We start from the raw sequence: 9,013 nt of genomic DNA on the forward strand, positions 1-9,013 counted from the left end.
TGGGGAAGAGCACTGGGTGTTGTATGGAAACCAATTTGACAATAAACTATTAAAAAAGTAATAAAAACAAACAAATAAACAAAAAAACCAAAAAAAAACCAACAACAGAGTATGCATTCTTAGAGAATGGAGCATTCTTTAAGAGACCATATGCTGGACTATAAGACTTCTCAATTGCTTTTAAAAGATTAAAATTATGCAGCTTGTTCTATGATAACAACTTTATTAAGTTATCAATAACAAAAAAATTTTTTAAATCCTGAAATGTTTGGAAATTAAACATACACTCTAAAAATCACATGAATCCTAAAGAAAAAGCAAGAGTAATTAGAAAATAGAACCAAAATGTTAATGAAAATGTAATATATCAAAATTTGTGAAATGCAGCTAAAGCAGGGATTAGAGATACATTTATATCTTTAAGCATGTATATCTAAAGAGGTTTAAATTCAGTGATCTCTCTTTCTACTAGTAGAAGCTAGAAAAAGAACAACCAAAAGCTAGTTGAGGGAAGAAAATAATGAGAAAAAATTAATAAAATAAAAATCAAACATTAAATAAAATCAATAAAACCAAAGTCTAGTTTTTCGAAAAGACCAATACAATCAATAAAATTCTGACCACACTAATCATAAAAAAGTAAGATACACAGTTTGTGGGTTTGAGCCCCATGTCAGGTTCTGTGCTGACAGTTTAGAGCCTGGAGCTTGCTTTGGATTCTGTGTCTCCCTCTCTCTGCCCCTCCCCTGCTCGCTCGCCCTCTCTCTCTCAAAAATAAACATTTAAAAAATGTTAAAATAAATAAGTGAGATAAATTTCCAATATCAAGATTGAAAGGCGGTATATTACTACAGATCCTATAGATTTTGAAAATATAATAGAGAATGTTTATGAGTAATTTTATGCCAATAGATGTGACAACTTAGATTAAATGGATGAATCTTTGAAAGACACCAATTACTAAAGTGAACTAAAAAGAAATAGAAAATCAAGATAGATCTATATCTAAATCTATCAAAGAATTTGAATTCATAAATAGAAACCTTGTTTATACTATTTTTTTAATGTTTTATTTATTTTTGAGATAGAGAGAGACAGGATCATGAGTGGGCAGGGGGAGAGAGAGAGGGAGACACAGAATGGGAAACAGGCTCCAGGCTCTGAGCTGTCAGCACAGAGCCTGATGCGGGGCTCAAACTCACTAACGTGAGATCATGACCTGGGCCGAAGTTGGAGGCTCAACCGACCAAGCCACCCAGGCGCCCCTAGAAACCTTGTTTAAAAAAATAAAACAAAACACAACGTTGGACCCAGGTAGTTTTTCTGCTGAATCCCATAACACAAATGAAGGAAACATTCCAAATCTTGCAGAAATTCTTTCAGAAAACAGGAGAAGAGGTTAAACTCCTTTTATGAGGTCAACATTCGTCTGATATCAAAACTAGACAACATTACAAGAAAAGCAAACCACTAATCAATATCCTTTCATGAGCACAATTGCAAAAATCCTTTACAAAATATTAATAAACATGTAATATGCCAGAATCACTCAGGGGGATTTATAACCAGAAATGTTAATCCAGTTTACACCCAACCTACCTAAATGAGACATTTAAGTTTGTACAAAACTTAAAAAAAATAACTATGCTAGGGGTATGGGCGGCTCAGTTAAGTGTCCAAGTCTTGATTTCAACTCAGTTGTAATCTTACAGCTTGTGAGTTTGAGCCCCATGTTGGGCTCTGTGCTGACAGTGTGTCTACATGGGATTATCTCTCTCCCTCTCTCCATGCCCCTCCTCACTTGGTCGTGCTCTCCCTTTCTAAATAAACGTTACATACAATTAAAAAACCCTGATAAATGAGTTTGTTAAATGTAATGTATCTATATGTTTACCATACTTATAAAATATTGTAACACAATTCTTATTTAGTTACTTCTAAATGTATACAATATATTTCTTGCCCCTTGTTTTTCTAGAACCTTTCCATTAGCATTGGTATTGTGCCTTATTTGACAAAAGTTTTCATAACTGAGGAGAAGTGAAGAAAAGCGAAGGAGTAAAAGAAAAAATTTTAGCTATTACCTGCTTCCTGGTCTAAAATAATTTTTCTATTTAAGGCCAGACACTGAAAAGACACAAATATTTTAAAATTGAAAGTATAATGTTTGATCATGGTAAAAAAAATTATGTAATATAAATACGCAAATCCCGTGCTTGGAGAAAACTGTTATTTAGGTCTTGATAAAACATCCCCACTCTTATTTAAGAGTAGATATGTCCACATGAAGAGAACCAGAGGGAATCAATAATTTGTGAGTTCTAATTTGGGAAAAATGGCTATAGGACTTACTACTTTGGGGTCTCAGTTTCCTCATGTGTAGAATGTCGAAGCTCAATTAGGTATTTTTTTACTGTGTCTTTACGGTTAAGCATATACAAATCCAAAGTGAATTTCACAACTCTATAGCATAGAAATAAAAGTAAAGTCCACACGAAACAGAAGGTGGCAGTGTTGTTGAAGAAAAGGGTTAGACTTTAATCTTAGTAAATGCAGGTGGATTGCTATAAAGGTGTTTGTACTTTGATAAAATTAGTGCTGCTGCAAATTAGTGACAAACCACTAATTTAGCAGGATTAAGATATCCTGTTACAATAGTTATGTTTTTCTGAGGTTGATAACATCATTATACATGACATTGCTTTACTGTGAAATGCGATAGAATCAAATGTGATCACCTAATGCTCATACAAATATAGAAGTCATGCTAAGCACAGAGCTTTCAAGTGAATAATACTTATTGTTATATTGGTTTCTGGTATTTTGAAAGCGTTTGCCTGGCTATTATTAAGTGACGACTTCCCCAGATATATTTGCAGTTTGGCATGGATATTTTTAGTGAAGCAAAGAGTTTCATTATTTTTTGTTTTGTTTTCCAACTTTTTGAAATGAAGGAGCATTCAAGCATATATATTTTAATGGACTTTAGACAGCTTATCTTTAACACTTGGTAATGGAATTTAATAATTTTGTCTTTGTTCTATCTTAAAATATTTAATAAGAGTTAAATGCTGATACTGAGCTTAATATATGAAGTTAAATTTGTGATCTTTTGTTTATTTATCAGAACATACTAGAAGAATATTGTTCAAGAAAGCAACAGATTTGTTTTTTATTAAATTTTTTTTAATGTTTATTTTTGAGAGACAGAGCACAAGTGGGGGAGGAGCAGAGAAAGAGAGAGGAATGCAGAATCCAAAGCAGGCTTCAGGCTCTGAGCTCTCAGCACATAACCTGATTAAGGGCTTGAACCCATAAACCATGAGATTATGGCCTGAGCCAAAGTTAGATGCTAACCCGACTGAGCCACTTAGGTGTTCAACAAAGCAACATATTGTAAGGGCGTTTGTGAAGTCAAGGCTTTGTTTACAATGTTTTAATATATTTTACTTGGGTCAGGTATAGTCTTCCCCCAGGGTCCTTCAGGTTCCTACATTAGGTATACTGTTTTTTATTAGGATACCCTCTCATCTCAGCATTTCTTAGAATATCATCTATATAGAACAATCTTCCAACCCGAATTTTCTTTCTGTTCCTCTGCAAAGTTTTTGAGGAAGGTTATAAACTATCAGAGAAAACAGAACCAGTCATGTAAAAGATGAAGCATGAAAGATTATACGTTAATGCTAACATTCCTATAAAACCCCTTAGAGAGAGAGCGCGCGAGCAAGAGAGAGGGAGTGAGTGTGTGTGTGTGTGTGTGTGTGTGTGTGTGTGTGTGGTTTCCACGAAGCTCACAGGCAGAAGAGAGAAACTAGTGTGGGAGAGGGGAACCTCTCCAGTTGGCAGAAGTCAAAGCCTCCAGCCCTTGTACTGCTGGGCTGCCACCTTCTCTGCTTGCCAACCTGTTCCCCAGTTACTTTGGGCTCTTGTAGGAGGAAGACTATAATTTTATTTTAGGTAACACTCTCCTCTTTCATGGGCAAACTCCTCTCTGTGGTTATGATTTTATAGGAAGAGTCACTCCATATAATAGCATATCACCTTGGTTTCTCCACCCCTAAAACCATCAGTCTAAACCACATGTTTCCATATTTGTGGTAACTTCCTATTTTGTACCAGGCGCCTCTCTTACTGCTTCAGATCCCCAGTAGCAGCAATTGTTATGGTGACATCCTTGTCTTTCCTCCATTATCTGCTTCTGTCTCAAGATTTTTTTTATATTGGGGTATGGTTGAGATAATACCATATTAGTTTCAGAGGTACAATGTAATGATGCAGTATTTGTAAATATTTCAAATGATCGCCATAATAAGTCTAGTAACATCCATCCCCACATGTAGTTACAATTGTTTTTCTTGTGATGAGAACTGTCAGGATCTGCTCTCTTAGCTACTTTGAAGACTGCAATAAATACAGTATTACTAACTATAGTTACCATGCTCTATATTACACCCTTATGACCTATTCATTTCATAACTGGACACCTCAAGATTTATATAATTGTTCCTCTCTCTGTCTGGAATGTTTGCCCTCTGATAATCACATGCCTAATTTGCTTGGCCTCTCAAATCTTTTTTATTCTAATGTCATTTTCTCTGTGAGAACTTTCCTAATCACCTGGAAATGCTATTCCCTCTCCCTTTCCCATTTTATTCTTCTCCATAGCACTAACCACCTTCTAAGAGCTACATAATTTATTTACTGATTTTGTTGACTGTTTGTCTCTCTACACTAAAATGTAAACTCAACCAGGGCAGGAATTTTTGTCTGTTTTATCCATTGCTGCATTTCAGTGCCTAGAAAAAAAGTGCCTGACACAAAGGAAGTATGTAATAAATGAAGATGTGATTCAGTTCCCTCAATGGATGTTTTTATTTAAAAAATTTTTAACATTTATTTAATTTTGAGAGACAGAGAGAGTCAAAGCATGAGTGGGGGAGGAGCAGAGAGAGAGAGAGGGAGACAGAATCTGAAGCAGGCTCCGAGCTCTGAGCTGTCAGCACAGAGCCTGGCACGGGGCTCAAACCCACAAACTGTGAGATCATGACCTGAGCCAAAGTAAGATGCTTAAGTGACTGAGCCACCCAGGTGCCCCTCCTCAATGGGTGTTTTTAAAATCTTTCATTAAGATTCTTTGTTTTATAATTCAACCAAAGACAATAAGACATGATTTAATATCCTACTGTATAGGCTTAATAATCAAATCATTTTCAGATATAGATTAAGGCCAGCTTAGATCTTTTTGCATCTTCACATTGATGAGTTTATGATTCTTTGTTCACTGTTTCTTCTAGTAGCTCACAATGATTGTTTGGCTGGCAAGTCACTAGACAATGTCGCCAGGAGGTGCTGGCTATTCTCACTCCCTCCCTTTCCTTTTCCAGGCCAGTATTGAAAAATGCAAGAGGCACAACATATTCTACAGATCACTAGTCAGAGTGTTTCCTCTGAGATGTTTGTCTAGGTTATACGTCTAAAAGCGAAGCAAGTTAAAATTTTATACTTAAAAGTATTCTGATAGCACTTTGTCTGGTGAACAAGACAATACTCTGAGCTTTAACCACACTGGAGAACTTTCCTTTCTTTTAAATTTAGCCCTATTTAAAAATTTCTCCCCACTCTCACTGTCCCTTCTCATGAACAGACCTTTTCAGTCGTCATACATTCAAGTTTTCCTCAGTCTTTAAGGCTCAATTCAAAGCTACTACTCCTTTATCTTTGTCTCTGATTTCTCCAAATGGAAAGTAGTATCTACCTTCTCTATACCACCAAAGCATTTTGATTCTATCTGCATTAAATGTAAGTCTTGCATTTCAAGGAGTTTACAGGCCAGTAAAAAGATGAGATATATATGCTAATAACTATGACACTAAATTTGGTATCCTTTTAGATAATCAGATAAAGTCCTGTGAGCATTTAGAGACAGAGCAGTGGCTTCTGACAGCTTCTCAGTGGAAATGGTAGTGAGCCTTTGAGGAAGGACACAATTTGGGGGGCAGACAGAAGGAAGAAAGAAGGGTTTGCTAAGGTAAAGTATAAACTGAGGCATGTGAGTAGGAATTTCTATAAAAAACAGAATTTTGCTCAATGAATACAGTGTAACAAAGTTTATCAAGGGAAGGTGAATGAGTGCTAGAACTGGAAAGATAAGCTTGGGCCGAATCATGAAAGGCTCTGAGTGCTGGGCAATGGAATTTAGTCTGCTGCTACAGATAGAGAACCACTGATATTTCATCAGAGGAGTGATGCAGACAGAGATGTGCTTAAGGAGGATGAAACTAAACCAATGTATAATACAGTGGTTAAGAGGGGAAGAGACTGTAAATGAGGAGATCAGGGCAACAGTTCAGTGAAGAGATGATCATAATAGCTGCAAATGAGGAAAGAGCGGGATGGTTAGTTGACATGGCTAGGCTAGAAGGGGGAGGACCAGTCAACTGACTGGTTGAGAAAAGGGCAGAGTGGTGTTGCGTCTAGGTTATTGGGAAGATGGTTTCCTGGACCAAAATATACATGCAGGTTTTCATGTATGCAGAAAGAGGAGCTTCTACTGGGGAAGGGAGGAAATGTTGAATCTGAGGTGGCTTCAGGAGTTCATCCAAGAGTCAATATCAAGTAGTTTTTAATTCACAAATACTATTATGTGAACAACTTAAAGTGAGGAATGGTGTTTGAAATTGTTCATTTTCACCTTTCATCTCTCCAGAGCTGAGCACACTGTAGGTATTCAAGAAATGCATATTGATTGACCCATGCATTTTACTTTAGAAGCCAGGTTTGGGGAAAGAAGGTACTAACCTAACTCTAATGTCTGTATTTCTGCTGTGTTGGTTGTGACCTCTCCTCTTTCATTCTTTTATTTTCCCCTTTCCCTTCTCTTTTTGATCAAACTGGCTAGGGGTTTATCAATTTTGTTAATTCTTCAAAGAACCAGCTTCTGGTTTCATTGATCTGTTCTACTATTTTTGGGGTTTTTTTGTTTTTGTTTTTGATAGCATTGATTTCTGCTCTAATCTTGATTGTTTTCTGTCTTCTACTGGTTTTTGGTTTTATTTGCTATTCTTTTTCCAGATCTTTAAGGTGTAAGGCTTGGTTGTATATCTGAGACCTTTACTCCTTCTTTAGGAAGGTCTGGATTGCTATATACTTTCCTCTTATGACCACCTTTGCTGTGTCCAGAGGTTTTGGGCTGTGATGTTATCAATTTCAGTGGGTTCCATGTACTTTTAAATTTCTTCTTTAACTTCTTGGTTAGTCCATTCATTCTTTATTAGGATGTCCTTCAGTCTCCAAGTATTTGTTATCTATCCAAATTTTTTCTTGTGGTTGATTTCGAGTTTTATAGCATTGTGGTCTGAAAATATTCACAATATGACCTCGCTCTTTTTTTGTACTTATTGAGGGCTGGTTTGTGTCCCAGTATGTGATTTACTCTGGAGAATGTTCTGTGTGCAGTGGAGAAGAATGTGTATTCTGCTGCTTTAGGATGAAATGTTCTGAATATATGTTAAGTCGATCTTATCCGGTGTGTCATTCAAAGCCATTGTTGATTTTCTGTTTAGATGATCTGTCCATTGCTATAAGTGGAGTGTTGAAGTCGCTACTATTATGGTATTATTGTCAACAAGTTTCTTTATGTTTGTGATTAATTGATTTATATGGGTGCTGCCACATTTAGAGAATCTTCTTGGTAAATAGATCCCTTAATTATGATATAATGCCTTTCTTCATCTCTTGTTACCATCTATATTTTAAAGTCTAGATTGTCTGATATAAGTATGGCTACTCTGGCTTTCCTTTGTCAACCATTAGAATGATAGATGGTTCTCCATACCTCTACTTTCAATCTGAAGGTGTCTTCAGTTCTAAAATGGGTCTCTTGTAAACAGCATATATATGGATCTTGTTTTCTCATCCATTCTGTTACCCTATGTCTTTTGATTGGAGCATCTAGTCCACTGATGTTTAGAGTACTGAAAGATATGACTTTATTCCCATTATATTGCCTGCAGAGTTGAAAGTTCTGGTGGTGTTCTCTGGTCCTTTCTAGTCTTGGATGCTTTTGGTCTTCTTCTTCTTCTTCTTCTTCTTCTCCTTCTCCTCCTCCTCCTCCTCCTCCTTAGGTCGTCTTCTTCTTCTTCTTCTTCTTCTTCTTCTTCTTCTTCTTCTTCTTCTCCTTCTCCTCCTCCTCCTTAGGTCGTCGTCTTCGTCTTCTTCTTCTTCTTCTTCTTCTTCTTCTTCTTCTTCTTCTCCTTCTCCTTCTCCTTCTCCTTCTCCTCCTCCTCCTCCTCCTCCTCCTCCTCCTCCTCCTCCTCCTCCTCCTCCTCCTCCTCCTCCTTCTTCTTTTTTGGTCTATTCTTCCCTCAGAGAGACTCCCTTAAAAATTCTTGCAGGGCTGGTTTAATAGTCATGAACTCCTTTAATTTTTGTTTATCTGGGAAACTTTTTATCTTTCCTATTTTGAATGACAGCCTTGCTGGATAAACAATTCGTGGCTGCATATTTTTCTGATTCAGTACATTGAATATATCCTGTCACTCTTTTCTGGCCTGACAAGTTTCTGTAGGTAAGTCTGCTGCAAACCTGATCCTTTGTAGGTTAAGGACTCTTTTTTCCCTTGCTGCTTTCATGATTCTTTCCTTGTCTGAGTATTTTGTGAATTTGACTATGATATGTCTTGTTGATGGTCAGGTTTTGTTGAATCTAACAGGAGTCCTCTGTGCTTCCTGAATTTTGATGTCTATGTCGTTCCCCATGTTGGAAAAAAATGTTCTATGATTTGCTCACATAAAACTTCTACCTCTTTTTCTCTCTCTTCATCATCTGGGACCCCTATGATTATGATGTTAATCCTTTTTAATAAGTCACTGAGTTCTCTAATTCTTAAATCATGTTCTTTTGACTTAGTCTCCCCCTTTTTTTCTGCTCCATTATTTTCCATAAGTTTTGCTTCATCCATCTTTGCCTTTGTGGCATCCATCGAGATTGCGGCTCAGCTATAGCATTTTTT

The sequence above is a fragment of the Suricata suricatta genome, chromosome 1, assembly GCF_006229205.1.
Source record: "Suricata suricatta isolate VVHF042 chromosome 1, meerkat_22Aug2017_6uvM2_HiC, whole genome shotgun sequence".
NCBI classification, from domain to species: domain Eukaryota; kingdom Metazoa; phylum Chordata; class Mammalia; order Carnivora; family Herpestidae; genus Suricata; species Suricata suricatta.